The following is an 18,698-nucleotide window of genomic DNA, read 5'->3' as shown; positions in this document are numbered from 1 at the left end:
TAGGGAATCAAATGCTCAATTCTGTGCTAGTGACTTTGATATAGAAAACCCTAGTTCAGTACGAGCTTCATCCTGAAGTTTTAGACCCTTGAGTGAGCTTCCTTCGTCAAACCTATGCGATCCAAGACCAAATAAAAGAGGAGAAGAGAGCTTGATGTGTGTCCAAATGAGCTTGAGGTCTCTTCTATTTATAAGCTTCCATGAGGGTCCACTTGACCTATCCATTGGTCCATGTGCATAGGGCCAACCTGATCCAAAATATATGTATGAATAAAATAATTCATAACTCAGCTTCCGCTTATCCAAATGAGGTGATCTTTAGGTCAATTTTGGTCCTCTCGAAAAGAGGAATATGATACCATCATCTTATCCATAAAATGATTAATCCAAAGTTGAATTTGACTGTAGTTCCATATTTTCAATACTCCCTCTCAACTAGGGAGAATTCCACTTTTAAAACCTGTCCATTGATCAATGTGTCATCCTATCATCGAGTGTACAAATATGCTCAACTCTATCTACTAAAAAATGCACAAATCTACAAAAGAAGAATCATGGGGAGTGAAATCTAACACCCTCTATCCATCGGGATACAACCTAGAATCTCTATTAATGGATTACTACCCGGAAATATCTGTTAGCGGGCTACTACCTGGAATGTCAGTGGGCAGGATGCTACCTGGAAATATGTCATAAGGCTACTACTTGAGAATGTCATTAGGCTGCTACCTAGAAAATTTCATCAGGCTACTACCTGGAAATGTCATTGGGCTAGTACCCAGAATATGTCATCAATCTACTACCTGGAAATGACATTGGGATACTACCCATAAATATCATGGGGGAGCTAAAAATCAACCCATATCGAGCAATAGGTGATGTAGGGGAGCTAATACTCAACCCATTCTATTGATCACTGATCTTCCTAAAAACATGTGATAGAACACTTGCATCATAATCCTATCTTGGGTAAGATACCCGACTTACCAAAGGTAAGGATCTCATACCCCCAAGCCTCCTCACCCATTGGCTAGACAGGGAGGGATAATCCCAACAAGCTCAGCTTGTGGGTATGATGCCAACTAGGGTATACTCTACAAATACCAAGATAGGGTGAGCTACCACTCTAGCCCCATGGGTAACATATAGGGGTGATACCCTATTGTCTAGAGTTCCCTCAACCCCAAGAGTCCTCTATCTCAATTCCTTACACTGGGAGCTCAAACAGGGGGAAGAGTATGGCTCAGTGTCCTTGAACAATGGTGCCCCTTATTAGGAGGGGTCACGTCCATTAGTCCAAGCTTCTCTCTTAAGGCCAAGAAATTTCCTTTCAGAAAAGCCTTAGTGAGAATATCTGCAATCTTCTCATATGTCGATATGTGATGGAGTCGAATGACTCCTCTTTGTACCATATCATGAATGAAGTGATTCAGATCTCCGTATGCTTGAAATTGTCATGGAACACAATATTCACTGCTAGATGGATCCCACTCTTGTTGTCGCAATATATCACTATAGTATCTAGGACCTTCTCAAATAGCTCTCTAAAGAGATTCCTCAACCAAACTGCATCTCAGATAGCTATGCTAGCAACAATATACTTTGCCTCAGCGGTACTCAATGCTATGGATTTATGTTTCCTGCTCTTCCAAGATATCATGACAAATCCAAGAATAAAACAACATCCCGACGTACCCTTTCTATCAATTACATTTGGTCTGAGATACTCTGCCGGAGATGTTCGACTTCATGGATACACCGATGCTGAATAGGCAAACTCACTATGGGAAAAACCCTTGCAAATATTCATCATTATCAATATAAATGAGGTAACCTTCAATAAGAGATCCATCATGTCAATTGAATGTCAAGTGTTAAGAGTATCATTTTTAGAGTCATCCAATGTTATAGCTAAAACATAACATTGAAATAAAATACCTTTCATACCTTGTAGTGTTCAAATACCTATGCACCTTCTCATATGCAACTTGTAGTGCTTGTTACCTTTTCATCAAATGCCTCTTTACCGCTTTTCAGATCTAGATTTTATTTCTTGCATCTCAAATGATCCTTGAGAGGGATCTACTTATCACATATCATCAAGGAGGTTAGATATATCCATATGCTCAAATATACATGCAGGAAGTATAAGCAATGATTAAAAGAATAATTATAATAATTAGATCCATAAGTCTAAACAAGGGTAAAGACATAAAGAAACATCGTAAGTCAAAGAGTACTTGTCTTTTAATGAGAAGTGGTCCTCTACCTCTTGAACCAGCCTTCAAGAATCATGACTATCCATATTCCACATAAGAATGTTGCCTCCAATCAACTTTATCAACATCCAGGTCGTCAGGGCTTCATCAAATTTGTCCCAACTGCTTGAGCATCTTCACATAGACCATGCTAGAGTTTCATACATCAAATCTCAAGTCTTTACCATAAACCAGGGTTTCTATCAAACCCTAACCATCAAGTCCTTATGCACTAACTACCTAGGGTTTCCTTCATATCCTATCATTATTTTAGGTCTCCACCATCCTCTTCTTCCTTCCATCAAAAGTGTCTCCATGGGGATGGTCTCCATGGCTTTTCTTCAGCCCAGCTCAAATTCCATGTTAAGTTTTCATAGGGTTATATTGTTCTTTGCTTTGATAATTGTATTTCTTCATTAATACATTAAGTTCACCCCATAACATCATAACATTATTCATATTTACATCATTATTCAACATCATATGCAACTATGTAGAAATAAAAATAACATCATCATCAATGCATCAGAACATAAAGGAACAATAGAAGAAAAGCATGCAAACATAGAGACACTAGGATTGGTCAGAGACCAGGGCAAAACCCACTATGGGGAAAACCAGGCAAATATTCTTATAATAGATTTCCATCAAATGATTCAACAAAATAGAGTACAATGATCCATATTTTCACAACAACTAGAATATCCATGAAATGCATCTAAACATCAAAAACTCTGATTCACATAATTGTAATGTACTATCACTACCTTTAGCCTGCTGCCAAACATTGTTGTCACTAAGAAAAATATACGGAATACTGAAATCTCATATTGGAGTCCCAGTCACAGGGAGGAGGAGCTGTGAGAGCGACTATGACAGACAGGGACACTCTCTGTGAACTGCATGATAGCGACTATGGCAACTCGGTCACTCCCATACCATTTTGTGTGAGCAACTTGGGACCAAAATGACCCAGACTCCCGATCGATCTCATGAAGACTTTGTGCCAACATCCAAGGGTCTAAAGTCGCTCTCATGACCACTGTGTGCTAGCATCTAGGGACCCAAATCCTCAGTTTTTTTCCAGCGACTTTGAATCAGAAAATGCTAGTTCAACGCAAGCTTCATCTTGAACTTTCAGACCCTTGAGTGAGATTCTTCCATTAGACCTGTGCGAGCCAAGACCAAATGAAGAGGAGAAGAGAGCTTGATGTGTGTCCAAATGAGCTTGAGGTCTCTTCTATTTATAGGATTCCATGAGGGGGAACTTGACCTATACATTGGTACATGTGCATAGGGTTGACTTGATCCAAAATATATGTATGAATAAAAGAATCCATAACTCAACTTACGCTTGTCAAAATTAGGTGATATTTAGGTCGATTTTGGTCCTCTTGGAAAAAGGAATCTGATTCCATAATCATCTCCATCAAATGAGTAGCCCAAAGTGGAATTTGAACACAGTTTCATAGAAGTGGAGAAGAGAGCTTGATGTGTGTCCAAATGAGCTTGAGGTATCATTTATTTATAGGCTTCCATGAGGGTTCACTTGACCTGTCCATTAGTACATGTGCATACGGCCAACGTGATCCATAATATATGTATGAATAAAATAATTCATAACTCAACTTCCACTTTTCCAAATGAGGTGATATTCAAGTTGACTTCAGTCCTCTCGAAAAGAGGATTCTGATACCATAATCATATCCATCAAATGAGTATGCAAAAGTGGAATTTGACCATAGTTACATATTTTAACATTCCCTCTCAACTAGGGAGAATTCAGTTGCCAATATCTAACCATCGATCAACGTTACATACGTCCCATATTAAGTATCTCATCATCTCAGATAATAAATGTACATCTCTTTCTTATTCTTGCTTATCTCTTGATTGTTCCTTCTTATATGCTAAATATTCTCGAATCTAAAAGAAGAAGAATTTTCCACAGGAGGGGAGCTTAAGCTACGACCCTCTATTCATCGGGTTTTTCTTTCCTACATCTCAAATGATCCTGAAGAGGGATCTACTTATCACCTCTCATCAAGGAGGTTAGATACATCCATATACACAAATATACATGCAAGAAGTATAAGCAATGATCAAAACTATAATCAAAATAATCAATTTGATAAGTCTAAACAAGTGTAAATACATAAAGAAATATCATAAGTCAAGGAGTACTTATCTTCAATGAGAGGTGATCCTCTCCCTCTTGAACCAACCTTCAAGATTCATCACTATCCATAGTCCACATAAGATGTTTCCTTCAATCAACAACCAGCCATCTATGGCTTCATCAAATCTGTCCCAAGTGCTTAACAGACAAACATGGTCGCTCTCATACCATTTTGTGCAAGCGACTGGGGACAAAACTGACCCAAACTCCCAATCACTCTCATGAAGACTGAGTGCCAGTGTCCAAGGACCCAAATTCGCTCTCATGACCACTATGTTTGAGTGTCCATGGAACCAAATTCTCAGTTTTGTGCTAGCGACTTTGAATCAGAAAACCCTAGTTCTTTGCAAGCTTCATTTGGAAGTTTCGCACCCTTGAGCGAGCTTCCTCCATCAGATCTGTGGGAGCCAAGACCAAATAGAAGAGGATAAGATAGATTGATGTGTGTCCAAATGAGCTTGAGGTCTATTCTATTTATAGGCTTCCATGAGGGTCCACTTGACCTGCCCATTAGTACATGTGCATAGGGCTGACCTGATCCAAAATATATGTACGCATAAAATAATTCATAATGTAACGACAAAAAGTCATATACGCATTGGAAATATTAAAATAATTCATAGAAAAAGACATCCATCATAAGATAGTAATTGTAAATTGTATATTGTATAAATAATTGATGTAGGATGAGTACAAATAAGAATGTGGGTCTTGTATATATAGCCAGGTAAGTACTCTTTCACAAATAGTTATGTCCTTAGGGACATACCTTTTCATTAATTGCTTAACTAATTAATCATTAGTCTTATTTGTTATATTTTACATTATTTATGTTTATTTTTTATATAAATTTAGTTCATTACATTGCCTTCCCCTTCAAAAAGCTTTGTCCTCAAAGCTTACTGATGAAGGATTGGATCTCTTATGTCGTGCATAATATCTTCTTGTTTCTGAGCTTTCATCTTTGTTGATACAAGATGGTATGATGTTATGAGCGATAAAAAAAATCGTCACACTAAAAATGGATTGGACCATCCTAGATTAATCTTTTGGAGAATCTTTTGATCCTTAGAGATGTGTGGTGAATAGTTATCGTTTGACAGGATTGAGCTCACTTCAATATTCTTCAGAACATAAGTTTGTTTATGTTAGGCATGATATAGATTTGTAGATTGAATATGATGTCTACTCTTGTGATTCAGATGTAGATAAGGAATTTTTCTTGTTTGAACTTCCTTAAACGCTTTTATGGAAAGTTATTGATTTCCCTCAGGCATTGTTGTTGTTGACTTGACTACTGAATCTTGATTTGGGGTGTCTGTCATTTGAATGGAAACCTTTGAGTACATTTTTACTTCAGTAGGATTTGGATTTGCCTGAAATGTGAGATTAGTGGAATCAATGTTTGTTTCTTCAGCGTGGGTTGCTACATTTGGAGATTTTGATGCTTCCTTTGTGAGAAATTCTTTGTATCTATTCTCCAATGATTACTTATCAGTCTTAATTTTTTTAATCTAGCTAAGCAGATTTTGGTTGTGTTTTTTAGACGTAACATTTCTTCTTTTTTCTGAATCATTGATCTTGTCTCTATTATCCTTATCTTGATATTTTAATTTTTTAATTTGTTCTAATAATTTTTTGTTAAGGTCTTTTAAACATAAATTCTCCTCTTATTTCTTTAATAGACTTTCATTGAATTTTTTGTCAAAACTTTCTTTTTCTTGTTCTAACTTGTGCTTCTTAGTTTTACACTTTTTGACTTGTGCAAGAAGTTTCTCATTGTGGTTCCTTAGATGCAAAATTTCTTCGTTGCATTCTGTTGATTTTGCATGAAACTGCTATGCGAGATCTTTATATTTCTTCTCTGAGGCTTGGTTTTTTTGTTGAAGTTTTGTGATTTCTTCTTTTAATTCTTTAATTTGCGTCTGGGTGCTATATTGATATTCTTCTAGAGTAAACAATCTTCAACATTTGGGACAAGGTATTGTGCGATTTTTATAAATCGATAAATACCAATCTTCTGCTCCACAAAATGGACATCTGATCCAAAATGTAGAGTTATGTATGGATTCCATAATTTCTCTGTTCATCTTCAAATTAGACTTCTTTCTTCAGTGATGAACTTTCTTTTGTGTTTGTCACCAAGCTTAGGGTTTAAAAGGTAGCCTTTTTTTAAAATAATTACTATATATATATATATATATATATATCTATATATATATATATCTATATATATATATATATATATATATATATATATATATATATATATATATAGATAGATAGATAGATAGATAGATAGATAGATAGATATATATATATATATATATATATATATATATATATATATATAGATAGATAGATAGATAGATAAATTAATTATATATTTTAATGAAACAGGTTAATTGAATGTCGTGACTGTAATGGAGTGTTACCCGCTAAATCGGTTTGATGGACCTATAGATTAGAGGAGTGATGTGTTAAATGACTGTTGGACGGGAAGCAATGAACAGGAGGATGGGATTGAGTGACGACAATGAGGATCCAGGGACATGGGTAGCTCAGAGTTGAAGGATACGTACCTGTTGTTACAGCTAGGGGAAGAAGACGATAGTGCAAACAAACATGAAAATGGCTACACGGTAGTTGTTTACCAACAGTGACGGATTGGACAATGAATTTGAATTTGTTGGTGGTTGTGAAGAAAGTGGGGGAGTGGATTTTAGTCGGAAGAAACAACAGGAAGTCATGAGTTTAGACATAATGGAAATCGATGGCAACAGACTCGATAGTGGCAGTGGAGCTCCGACCACTTGAAGATATATTGTAGTGATGGATAAGTGGAGAAAGCAGCAAGGCGGAATGAGAAGAGAAGTCTGGTGATGGAGGGCAGGCCTATTGAGTAGTCGGTTGGGAGATTACGCAGCAGGTTGTCACTATCTATGTGTGGTTAGCATACAACGTTGGCTGCAACACTATTTCTGACTTATTCTTATTCATAGTATATATATATATATATATATATATATATATATATATATATAGATATGATATTTTTCAATTTTTTTTTAATATAGATTTTGGTTTTTTTTTGTTTTTTGTTTTTTGTTTTATATATATATATATATATAAATAATCTTTTCTATTTGCCCTTTTTTGTATTTTGATTTTTTTCCTTTTTTTTTAATAGCCAAAGGCCCAACGACGAATCTAGTGGAATGGAGAATCTCCAAGACTGACGAAACGCCTAAATCACGATGACAACAAGGTTGACGATAGGTTGACAACCAAAGGCCTGGTGATTAGCCAAACGTGGCTCTTATACCAATGTACTGACCAAAATTCGTATACACAACAAAAATATTAAAATACTTCGTAGACAATGACATCCATTGTAGGATAGTAATTGTATATTATATATTGTATAAAGAATTGATGTAGGATGAATACAAATGAGAATGAGGGTCATGTATATATAGGCAGGTAATTACCCTTTCACGAATGGTTATGTCCTTAGGGACATATATTTTCATTAATTTCTTAACTAATTAATCATTAATCTTATTTGTTAGCTTTTACATTATTTATGTTTATTTTTATATAAATTTAGTTCGTTACACATAACTCAACTTTCGCGTGTTCAAATGAGGTGGTATTTAGGTCGATTTTGGTCCTCTTGGAAAGAGGAATCTCATGCCATCATCATCTCCATCAAATGAGTATCTCAAAGTGGAATTTGATCGCAGTTGCACATTTTAACTCTCCCTCTCAACTAGGGAGAAGTCCACTTGCTAATATTTGACCATCGATCAACATGACATACGTCCCATCTCAAGTATATCATCATCTTTGATTTTTAATGTACATATCTTTCTTATTCCTGCTTATCTCTTGATTGTTCCTACTCATATGTTGAATATTCTCGAGCCTAGAAGAAGAATAATTTGCCACTGGAGGGGAGCATAAGGTACCACCCTCTATTCATCGGGCTTTTCTTTCCTGCATCTCAAACGATCCTCAAGAGGGATCTACTTATCGCTTCTCATCAAGGAGGTTAGATACATCCATATACTAAAATATACATGCAATAAGTATAAGAAATTATCAAAACAATAATCATAATAATCAAATCCATAATTCTAAACAAGAGTAAAGACATAAATAAATATCATAAGTCAAGGAGTACTTATCTTCAATGGGAGGTGATCCTCTCCCTCTTGAACCAACCTTCAAGAGTCATCACTATCCATAGTCCACATAATATATTTCATTGAATCAACAACCAACCATCTAGGGCTTCATCAAATATGTCCCAAGTGCTTGAGCATCTTCACATAGACCATGCTACAGTTTCATACATCAAATCTCAAATCTTTGTCATAAACTAGGGTTTCTCTCAAACCCTAACCATCAAATCCTTATGCACTAAATACCTAGGGTTTCCTTCATAACATAGAATTATTTTAGGTCTCAACCATCCTCTTATTTCTTCCATCCAAAGTGTCTCCATGGGGGTGATCTTGATGGCTTTTACTCAGCACAACTTTGATACCATGTTAATTTTTAATAGGGCTATATTTTTCTTTTCTTTGATAATTGCATTTCTCGATTAACGCATTAAGTTCATGCCATAAAATCATAACATTATTCAGATTTACATCATTATTCATCAACATATGCAACTATGTAGAAAGAAAAATAACACCATCATCAATGTAGCGAAACATAAAGGAACAATAGAAGAAAAACATGCACACATAGAGACACCAGGATTGGTCGGAGACCAGGGCAAAACCCTTGCAAATATTCTTCTAATAGATTGTCATCAAATAATTCACAAAAAGAGAGTACAATGATCCATATCTTCATAACAACTAGAATTTCCATGAAATGCATCTAAAACATCAGAACTCTGATTCAGATAACTGTAATGTATTATCACTGCCTATAAACTGCTACCGAGCACTTTTGTCGCTAAGAGAGATCTTCATAACACTAAAATCTCATCTTGGAGTCTTAATCACAGGGAGGAGGAGTTGTAATAGTGACTATGACAGACAGGGTCACTCTCTTCTTCGGACTTGTGGTTTGCACCTCCTTGAGAGGGATGACGATTATGGTATCTTTTTGTGATTTATATGATTATTTATGCTCTGATACCATGTTAATTTTTCATAGCGCTATATTTTTCATTGCTTTGATAATTAAATTTCTCCATTAACGCATTAATTTCACCCCATAGCATCATAACATTATAAAGATTTACATCATTATTAATCAACATATGCAATTACGTAGAAATAGTAACAAAATCAACATCAATGTAGGGGAACATAAAGGAACAATAGAATAAAATCATGCACACATAGAGACACCAGGATTGGTTGCAGACCAGGACAAAACCCACTATGGGGAAAACCCTTGCAAATCTTATTCTAATAGATTGTCATCAAATGATTTAGAAAAAGAGAGTATAATGATCCATATCTTCACAACAACTAGAATATCCATGAAATGCATTTAAAACATCAGAATTCTGATTCAGATAATTGTAATGTACTATCACTACCTGTATCCTGCTACCAAACACTTCTGTCACTGACTGGAATCTTCGGAACACTGAAATCTCATCTTGGAGTCCCACTCACAGGGAGGAGGAGCTATGCGAACGACTATGATAGATAGGGTCACTCTCTCTAAATTTCATGATGGTGACTATGGCATCTTGGTCGCTCTCATACCATTATGTGTGAGCAGTCGGGGACCAGACTGACCCAGACTCTCAGTCGCTCTCATGAAGACTCTGTGCGAGCATCCAAGGGTCCAAAGTCGCTTTCATGAAAATTGTGCGCCAGCATCCAGGGACCCAATTTCCTAGTTTTGTGCCAACGAATTTGAATAAAAAAAAGCCCTAGTTCAGTGCGAGCTTTATCTTGAAGTTTCAGACCCTTGAGCAAGCTTCCTTCGTCAGACTTGTACGATCCAAGACCAAACAGAAGAGGAGAAGAGAGCTTGATGTGTGTCCAAATGAGCTTGAAGTATCTTCTATTGATAGGATTCCATGAGGATCGACTTGGCCTATCCATTTTTACATGTGCATAGGGTCGACCTGATCCATAATACATGTATGAGTAAAATAATTCATAACTCAACTTTTGCTTGTCCAAATGAGGTGATCTTTAGGTTTATTTTGGTCCTCTTGGAAAGAGGAATCTGATGCCATCATCATCTCCATCAAATGAGTAGTCCAAAGTGGAATTTGACCACATTTGCATATTTTAACACTCCCTCTCAACTAGGGAGAATTCCACCTGCCAATATCTAACCATCGATCAACATGACATGCATTCCATCTCAAGTATCACATAATATCGGATCATCAATGTACATCTCTTGCTTATCATTGTTTGTCTCTTGATTGTTCCTGCTCATATGGTGAATATTCTTGAATCTAGAAGAAGAAGAATTTTCCACCAAAGGGGATTTTAGCTACCACCCTCTATTCATCGGGCTACAACCCGAAATCTCTATCAACTGGCTACTACCTAGAAATGTGCCATCAGGCTACTACCTAGAAATGTCATCATGCTACTATCCATAAATATGTCATCAAGCTACTACTTGGAAGCAAAAAGAGGATGATGGAGACCTAAAAGAATGATAGGACATGAAGGAAACCCTAGGTAGTTAGTGCATAAGGATTTGATGGTTAGGGCTTGAGAGAAGCCCTGGTTTATGGAAAATATTTGAGATTTGATGTATGAAACTCTAGCATGGTCTATGTGAGGATGCTCAAGCACTTGGGACAAATTTGATGAATCCCTAGATGGTTGGTTGTTGATTGAAGTAAACGTCTTATGTGGACTATGGATGGTGTTAACTCTCAAAGGCTAGTTCAAGAGGGAGAGGATCACCTCTCATTGAAGATAAGTACTCCTTGACTTATGATATTTTTTTATGTATTTACTCTTGTTTAGACTTATGGATATTATTATTATGATTATAGTTTTGATCATTGGTTATACTTCCTGCATGTATATTTGAGTATATGGATGTATCTACCTCCTTTTTGACATGTGATAACTAGATCCCTCTTGAGGATAATTTGAGATGCAGGAAATAAAATCTAGATCTGAAAAGATGTAAAGAGGCACTTGATGAAAAGATGACAAGCACTACAAGTTGTCTATGAGAAGGTGTAGAGGTATTTGAACACTATAAGGTATGAAAGGTATATTGTTTCAATGCTATGTTTGAGCTATAATATTGGCTTACTAGGTAAGCCTTATGGTATGTTGAGAGTGTCTCCTTTGAAAATGGTTCGTGCTTGCATATGAAAGAGAATTGGGCTTATATTTCTTAGGATGAAGTGGTGTACCTGGTATTGAATATTTTGATCAGGTTGATCTTCTTGAATTTATGAGGTTACTTATTGCTGATATTGATATAGTGGCATAATTTAATGTTTGGCTAACATCTATTGTTCTTGGAGATCTTGATTCTGTCAATAAGCGAGAATTGCATGAAGCAAGCTCCAATGATCCAGATATGTCTTCATTGGCAGTTATCTGATGAAGCTAGGATGATGTTTTATTCCAAGCCTATACCTCAGAAGTGTTCCAAGGTATGAATTTGATTTTAAAGAGCCTCTAATGATATAAGAGGGAGATGGCTTCTGAATCTTGGAACAATGTATCATGGCATGATGAATCGATTTCTGAAGTTGGGAAAAGATAATATATATTTTGAAACTATTAATGAAGCATTTAGAAGTGGACATGAAAATCCTTGGACACTTTGATTTTAATTTAAATATGTTGTTGAACTTGACATGGCATCTGATAATTGATTGAAGCATTGATGTTCCGTTTTAAACATCCAACTATATATATTTGATGTGCATAGAACCTAAATAAGTTCATTATTGAGCTAATTCATACACATTTCCACCATGATATGATCTATTCTTGGTTTGAGATATTCTTATGTGATCCAGATTTAAACAGGAATGCAACAAATTACAGATGTAACCATAAATATAGAGATGCAGCAGACATAATGCTTCATTTCATTAATGTAAAATACTGAAATATGCTTACAAACATAAATGGAAATAAACCAGCTAGGGCGATGGTATCTTATCTTTAAGAAGAGATGTGGCGGCTACATGCCTCTGAACTGTGTTACAATGAGGCTCGAAGGCCTATTTATTGTTTAGAAACAATGGAAAACCCTAAACATCCAAAAACCTAACCCTAGTAGATGAAAGGCCAAATTGTGGGCCCCATTTGGGTAAATTGATACATCAACTTCCCGGGGTCGTAAATTTGGCATACGATCTCTGTTTGATGCGCACAATATCTCGTTAGAAAGATCTATCTGAGAAATACAACTTTGGGAAGAGCAACATCAACATGGGTCCATGGACCCATGTTGCTCCTAGTTTTACCAAAAAACATCATGAAGGGCCTAAAAACGGCTCCAGAAGTTCAGGACCCGAAAAACTGCTAAAAATAGTAAATTGTGATACAATATAGGAAACTAAAAAACTGAAAGAGACAGTTGTGGGGATCCAAGTGGGGTACGTGAGTGGCGACCAACCTCCACCTGGATCATTCCTCCCCCCTTAGGAAGCAATGGTCCCGATTGCGTTGAGTTCTTCCTTGAGATGAGGAAGCTTCTACTGAGCTGGATCCCTGGTGAGTTGTTCTCAAAGCATGGTTGATGGCAGTCCACATTGAACACTTGGTGCAAGCGAAGGAATGGGGGAATGATGTGCTCCAAAGCATTGTTTCCCACAACCTTGGTAATGTGTAAGGACCATATCAGAGTGGTTGGAGCTTCTGATGGGCTCTTGTAAGGCATTCTTTCTGTAGATGTAACCAAACTTTGTCGCCCACCTGAAACTTGTGTGTTACCTGTTGTTGATCATGTCACTTCTTGTACTTGGCATTTTCCAGAATGGAGTGGTGATAGATCAGCTTGTTGGGTAGAGGTGCTCCAGAAGTTAGATAAGATGAATGCTTGACCTGACAGTGCAACGGTACCCCTGTGGGTGAGGAGAAGATGACCGTATCCCTCTGCTATTTTTGTTGCATGGAGGAACCCTTCGCAGGGGTCATGGATGTGGCAATGATCTTCCCCTTACCTTGGGAGAAAACTAGACAAAAAATGAATTTCCTAGTCTAGGAGATGAGCTTGTTGCATTTCTTAGCAGTGATTAAAGAGGTGGCGGTAGGTGGGCTACATTCGATATCCTGTATAATGAATTACCCAAAGTAATAATAATAGCACGAGGCTTTGAATCATACACATCATGTCGCCTCCACAAGTATGGTTGGCCTAATAATACATCACAAACACCCAGAGGTGAAACATCACACAGTACCTTGTTTATGAAGGGCTTGATGTTGTAGGGAAGGCGACACTACTCGCGAACTCAGAGATCTCGTCCTTGGTGAAGCCACCCAATACTATACGACTATGGGTGTGGTGTAGTCGGTAGGCCCAACCGCTTTACGACCTCTACTGAAATGAGGTTCTTTTGGCTCCCACTGTCAACAATTAATTTCAGTGGCGAACCCTTCACCCACATATGTGAGTGGAAAAGACACTCCCCCTCCTCTGGATCTTCGGGCTCATTCTTCTTTATCTTGGCAGTGGCAACAGTGGTGCTAGGCTCCGCGTCAATGATCTGCTTCCCTTTGCCATTCCCCTTGTCAGGTTCTAACTCAGGGTCAGAACATGCATCTGATTCTAAAGCCTTCAACTTGGCCACCAACAATTGCTTGGTCCAACACTCACTTGTGTTGTGAGTGGGGCTCTTATGGAACTCACACCACTTTCCTGTGTCCTTATTTGACTTCTTGGTGTTGTTCTTTTCTTATGGATTTGACATGTTGTCTTGGGTTGCCTCGTCTTAGATTTGTCCTTGGTTCTTCGATTTGGGGAAGCCTTTCCCTTGCCTTGGATTCACAGATCCAAAGTCTCGCTTCTTCTGTTTAAACTTCTGCTCGATTTTGACAGCATATCGATACGTTGTGCTAGGCGAGGAGATGTTTAGGAAATCCATCTCTTCCTAGATGTACCTGTATAGGCAGCTGTGCTATTTGAGTACCAAATGTAGCTCTGAATCCTTGATACCCAACCGTGTACGAAGGGTATGAAAAATGTTTGTGAACTCCGACACATCTTGGTCCCTTCCCCACCGCATAGTGGTCCACTTTATGTATTTTTCCTCATAGCTTTTGACAGGGTAGTACTGCTCCTTGATGGCATCCCAGAATGAATTCCAAGTGGGTGCATCTGAAAATAGTGAGCCCATACTTTTGATCCTTCTGCTCGCAGTAGGTTTCCCACCAGTCCTTTACGTGGGGGGCTGCTTTGAGAAGAGCGAAAATAATCTTTTCCCAACTAGAAAAGTCATGAATAGAAAAATACCCTTCTAGCATATTTAACCATTTATCTACAACATCTATGTCTATCTAACCCTTGAATATGGGGATTTCAAAATTAACTTGTACCTTAAAGGGTGTGGCATTTCTAAAGTAGCTGTTGGAAGTCGATGCGTCGCCTCTGGGTAGCCGCTGAAAGATCTAGGCAAAGTTTTCCATCATCGTGTTCCTTTGTCGCTCGAGGGCTTCTTCGAGCAAGATTTTGATAAGATCTCTTGCCACCTCGTCTTTCTTTTCATCCGCCATGGGAGGTCATTGAGATTTACGAGGTTGGTCTTGCAAAGGTTCGACCTATTCAACCCCTAACTCCTTATATACTGACCTCGTTGGGGATATGCAAAGAAAAACAAAGAAAAAAGCAGATTGCTCTGATACCACTGATCCGAATTTAAACAAGAACACAAAAAATTACAAATGTAACCATAAATACAGAGATGCAGTAGAAATAATGCTTCATTTCATTAATGTAAAATATTTAAATATGCTTACAAACAGAAATGGAAATAAACCAGCTAGGGCGATGCTAGCTTATCTCTAAGAAGAGATGTGGCGACTACATGCCTCTTAAATGTGTTACAATGAGGCTCAAAGGCCTATTTATTGTTTAGAAACAATGAAAAACCCTAGACATCCAAAAACCTAGCCCTAGAAGATGAAACGCCAAACTGTGGGCCCCGTTTGGGTAAATTGGGACATCAACTTCGCGAGGTCGTAGCTTTGGCATACGATCTTCGTTTGACGTGCACAATATCTCGTTATAAATATCTATCTGAGGACTACAACTTTGGGAAGACAAATATTAGAGCATGGACCCATATTGCTCCCAGTTTTCCAAAAAGAAACATCGTTTAGGGCCTCAAAACAGCTCCGGAAGTTCAAGACCCCAAAAACTGCTAAAAATAGTAAATTGTGATACAATTAAGGAAACTGAAAAACTAAAAGAGATAGTTGTGGGGGTCCAAGTGGGATAGGTGGGTGGCCACCAACATCCACCTGGATCATTATGATAAATGACTATATGATGTTGATGTTATTAGTAATGATCACATATGAGTGCTTCCTTAGTATGAGATATGACATGACGAGAGGTCTGTGGTGCAATCGAGGTTGAGTATGATGCTGTTGGCATGACTAGATATGAACAAGTTGAAGAAGCTCCTTAGAGAGGTGTATGAGCATGATATGGATATGACATGGATACATTGTGATAATAAAGAGTGGGATGTCAATGGTAGAAAATCCCATATATATAGTTGGGATGGTGATACTCTCATATATTGAGACAATGTAGCTATGCGAGACAAGCTTAGGCATGTGGTTGGCACCTCCTTGAGAGGGAGGATGATTATGGTATCCTTTTGTGATTTATATTATTATTTATGCTCTAACATGATTTTATTTTATGTCTTTTATAAGCAAGAGACAACTATTAATGATAGATGACTTGATACAAGTACGATGATATGTGTATGATGAGAGCAACGCTGATTGAGGACACTAATCCAAGATCTTCCTCCCCTGTCTGAGCTCCCAGCATATGGAATTGAGATATAAGACTCCTAGGGTTGAGAGAACTCTCGAAAATAGGGCGTTACCCCTATCTGTTACCCATAGGGTTGGAGTAGTAGGTCACCCTATCTTGGTCGTTGAAGAGTATACCTGAGTTGGCATCATACCCACAAGCTGGGCTTGTTGGGATTATTCCTCTCCATATGGCCAATGGTTTAGGAGGCTTGGTGATGTGAGATCCTTACCTTTGTTAAGTCGGGTATCTCGCCCAAGATAGGATTATGATGTAGGTTTTCTACCCCCTTACTATTCAGGGTCATTGATGGGAAGATTAGTAGGCAATAGGATGGGTTGAGTAGTAGCACCCCTATATCATCTATTGCTCGATATGGGGTCATAGTAGTAGCTCCCCCATGAGATTCTGTGTTGAGTAGAAGCTCCCCAATGTTGTTCCAGGTTGATATGTTCTCCCTGATGATATGCTCTCTGTTGATGGTGCGAGTCATAGATCTGACTCCCCACCAACATTTTTAGGTAGTAGCCTGATGACATTTCTATGTAGTTTCCTGATGACATATTTTCGGGTAGTATCCCATTGACATATTTCAAGTAGTAACCCATCGTCAGATATTTTTGGTAGTAGCCCGCTGACATATATTTCTATGTAGTAGCCCGTCGATTGATATTCCAGGTAGTATCCCGTTGACATATATTTCGGGTAGTAGCCCATTGACTGGTATTCCAAGTACTAGCCCGCTGACAGATATTCTAGATAGTAGCCCGCTAATAGAGATTTTGGGTCGTAGCTCGATGAAGAGAGGGTGGTAGCTTAAGCTCTCCTCTGGTAGAAAATTCTACTTCTCCTAGATTCGAGAATATTCATTATATGAGCAAGAACAATCAAGGGATAAGAAGGAATTAGCAAGATATATATATATATATATATATATATGATGATCCAAGATGATGAGATACTTGAGATGGGACTTATGTCATGTTGATCAATGGTCTGATATTGGCAGGTAGAATTATCCCTAGTTGAGAGGGAGTGTTAAAAACATGCAACTATGGTCAAATTCCAATTTGGACTACTCATTTGATGGAGATGATTATGGCATCAAATTCCTCTTTCTGAGAGGACCAAAATCTACCTAAAGATCGCCTCATTTGGACAAGATGAAGTTAAGTTATGGATTATTTTATTCATACATATATTTTGGATAAGGTCGGCCCTATGCACATGTACCAATGGACAAGTCAAGTGGACCCTCATGGAAGCCTTTAAATATAATAGACCTCAATCTCATTTGGACACACATCAAGCTCTCTTCTCCTCTTCTATTTAGTCTTGGCTTACACAGGTTTGACAGAGGAAGCTCTCTCAAGGGTTTGAAACTTCACGAGGAAGCTCATACTAAACTAGGGTTCTTTTCATTCAAAGTCATTGGAAAATAACTAAGCATTTGGGTCCCTAGACACTGGAACACAGTGGTCATGAGAGCGAATTTAAACCCTTGGATGCTGGTACAGAGTCTTCATGACAACGACTGGGAGTGTAGGTCAATTTGGTCCCTCGTCGCTAGCACATAATGGTATGGGAGTGATCGAGCTACCACAGTCACTATCATGCAGATCACAGAGAGCAACCTTGTCTATCATAGTCACTCACACAGCTCCTCCTCCCTGCAATCGAGACTCTGAGATGATATTTCAGTATTTCAAAGATTTCGCTCAGTGACAACAGCGTTCGGTAGCAGGCTACAGGTAGTGACAATACATTACAATTATCTGAATCATAATTTTTCATGTTTAGATGCATTTCATGGATATTCTATTTGTTGCGAACATATGGATCATTGTACTCTCTTTTTCTAAATCATTTGATGACAATATATTAGAAGAATATTTGCAAGTTTTTTCCCCATAATAGGCTTTTCCCTAGTCTCCGACCAATCCTGGTGTCTCTATGTGTGCGTGATTTTCTTTTATTGTTCCTTTATGTTCTACAACATTGATGATGATGTTATTGTTCTTTCTACGTAGTTGCATATGCTGATGAATAATGATGTAAATATGAATAATGTTATGATGTTATGGGGTGAAATTAATGTATTAATTAAGAAATACAATTATCAAAGCAAAGAACAATATAGCCCTATGAAAAATTAACATGGTATCATAGCTTTAGAATCCATCTCCCTATTTCTGGGTAGTAGCTCGATGACATTTGCAGGTAGTTTCCTAATGACTGATATTTATGAGTAGTAGCTCGTCAACTTATATTCCGCATAGTAGCCC

The sequence above is a fragment of the Pinus tabuliformis genome, chromosome 8 (assembly GCF_031772625.1).
Source record: "Pinus tabuliformis cultivar Carrire ecotype Pingquan chromosome 8, CPIR1, whole genome shotgun sequence".
Classification (NCBI taxonomy): domain Eukaryota; kingdom Viridiplantae; phylum Streptophyta; class Pinopsida; order Pinales; family Pinaceae; genus Pinus; species Pinus tabuliformis.
This window is presented reverse-complemented; position numbering follows the sequence as displayed.